Genomic DNA, 2,500 nt, shown 5'->3' with positions numbered 1-2,500 from the left:
GTCCCTGACGCTCTACTTAAAGGGAAGGCAATATCCGTTTCTGCCGTTCATACTTACAGTTGAACTGTCTCTCTACTCTAAAGCCCGGGACACACCAGCGCGCCGCAGACAGTCCCTGCTAACACGCCACGTTGTGGCAACATTGTGGCAACGTTGTGCGTTAGCTGGGGTGCCACACCAGACCGGAACTATATATTACAAAACGAACACATTCTCTTGATAAAACAGCTGTAATTGAGTGCCTGACACGCCAGTCAAGCGCAATCTTGAGAAGGTGTGCATTTCAGTAAGGATTTCAATTGACATGCAGTATGAAACTGAAAGGAGGTTGCATCACTATGATGCATAACATTGCATGTATTGTATTTTCAAGTGTGTGCATTCATCCTGTTGTCATTTTGTTTTGAAAGCAGAAGAATCATTCAACAGGTTGCTGAGACAAATGTAAACCAGTAAAACATATGAAGAGAAACAAACCTTGAATATAAGTTCAGTTGTTTAAACATTTGACAAACTATGGTGAGGGGGTAAGAAAACACACAAATCCAGCAGCTCCTGTATTTCAATACACCAGAACCCAATATTATTGGCGAGTCGGGTAGTCCATCATCACAGTTCGAGGGCAGGCATCATTTCAGTAATTTCATCCCGTTGCATTCACATCCGTGCCTTGAATGAGATTGAATGTGATCTTTGCTCTCAAGTATGTTCCCAAGTTTTACACTTTCGTGCTTTGCATGAATGGGAATGGAACCGTGTGTGTTGAATGAGGCTCCTTGTGAGCACTGAACTTTGTCCGGTGGAGTTCCTTTTTGTGTTGCTGTAATTGTGTCATTTCTCGATGAGAAAGATTAGGCAACATTTAGTCACTTCTAGCCATGATGCTCAATTTATTTACGAATGTACCCTAGTTACTAGGGACCGTTTACGTTGGAGAACAAGATCTATTGTATGCCTGTGTATTTGGGGAAGTCAAATCTGAAATAATGATGAAATTGCGTGTATCCAAAGTTAAAACTCGTGATTTGTCGCCCTCTGGTGTGTAAAAGATGCAAAAGCTTACAGCACCTGGTATTCCCAGGCGGTCTCCCATCCAAGTACTGACCAGACCCGAGCCTGCTTGGCTTCCGAGATCGGACGAGATCGGGCGTATTCAGGCTAGTATGGCCGTAAGCCAGGGAGGCTGTCCCTGACGCTCTACTTAAAGGGAAGGCAATATCCGTTTCTGCCGCTCATACTTGCAAATGAACTGTCTCTCTACTCTAAAGTCCGGGACACACCAGCGCGCCGCAGACAGTCCCTGCTAACACGAAACGTTGTGGCAACATTGTGGCAACGTTGTGCGTTAGCTGGGGTGCCACACCAGACCGGAACTATATATTACAAAACGAACACATTGTCTTGATAAAACAGCTGTAATTGAGTGCCTGACACGCCAGTCAAGCGCAATCTTGAGAAGGTGTGCATTTCAGTAAGGATTTCAATTGACATGCAGTATGAAACTGAAAGGAGGTTGCATCACTATGATGCATAACATTGCATGTATTGTATTTTCAAGTGTGTGCATTCATCCTGTTGTCATTTTGTTTTGAAAGCAGAAGAATCATTCAACAGGTTGCTGAGACAAATGTAAACCAGTAAAACATATGAAGAGAAACAAACCTTGAATATAAGTTCAGTTGTTTAAACATTTGACAAACTATGGTGAGGGGGTAAGAAAACACACAAATCCAGCAGCTCCTGTATTTCAATACACCAGAACCCAATATTATTGGCGAGTCGGGTAGTCCATCATCACAGTTCGAGGGCAGGCATCATTTCAGTAATTTCATCCCGTTGCATTCACATCCGTGCCTTGAATGAGATTGAATGTGATCTTTGCTCTCAAGTATGTTCCCAAGTTTTACACTTTCGTGCTTTGCATGAATGGGAATGGAACCGTGTGTGTTGAATGAAGCTCCTTGTGAGCACTGAACTTTGTCCGGTGGAGTTCCTTTTTGTGTTGCTGTAATTGTGTCATTTCTCGATGAGAAAGATTAGGCAACATTTAGTCACTTCTAGCCATGATGCTCAATTTATTTACGAATGTACCCTAGTTACTAGGGACCGTTTACGTTGGAGAACAAGATCTATTGTATGCCTGTGTATTTGGGGAAGTCAAATCTGAAATAATGATGAAATTGCGTGTATCCAAAGTTAAAACTCGTGATTTGTCGCCCTCTGGTGTGTAAAAGATGCAAAAGCTTACAGCACCTGGTATTCCCAGGCGGTCTCCCATCCAAGTACTGACCAGGCCCGAGCCTGCTTAGCTTCCGAGATCGGACGAGATCGGGCGTATTCAGGCTAGTATGGCCGTAAGCCAGGGAGGCTGTCCCTGACGCTCTACTTAAAGGGAAGGCAATATCCGTTTCTGCCGTTCATACTTACAGTTGAACTGTCTCTCTACTCTAAAGCCCGGGACACACCAGCGCGCCGCAGACAGTCCCTGCTAACACGCCAC

At 44.2% G+C, this 2,500-nt stretch overlaps 2 non-coding genes across 2 annotated transcripts; both read right to left on the bottom strand.

The window, feature by feature from the left end:
• Positions 1 to 1,056: 1,056 nt before the first annotated feature.
• Positions 1,057 to 1,175, bottom strand: LOC136743633 (5S ribosomal RNA). Its single transcript, XR_010815687.1, has one exon. It is a non-coding gene; the product is annotated as a 5S ribosomal RNA (ribosomal RNA).
• A 1,066-nt stretch (positions 1,176 to 2,241) lies between these two features.
• On the bottom strand, positions 2,242 to 2,360 carry LOC136743398 (5S ribosomal RNA). Its single transcript, XR_010815462.1, has one exon. It is a non-coding gene; the product is annotated as a 5S ribosomal RNA (ribosomal RNA).
• Positions 2,361 to 2,500: the final 140 nt, after the last annotated feature.

This window comes from Amia ocellicauda, unplaced genomic scaffold (assembly GCF_036373705.1).
Source record: "Amia ocellicauda isolate fAmiCal2 unplaced genomic scaffold, fAmiCal2.hap1 HAP1_SCAFFOLD_80, whole genome shotgun sequence".
Lineage (NCBI taxonomy): Eukaryota > Metazoa > Chordata > Actinopteri > Amiiformes > Amiidae > Amia > Amia ocellicauda.
The sequence above is the reverse complement of the archived record's forward strand: the minus strand, read 5'-3'. Positions and strand labels throughout refer to the sequence as shown.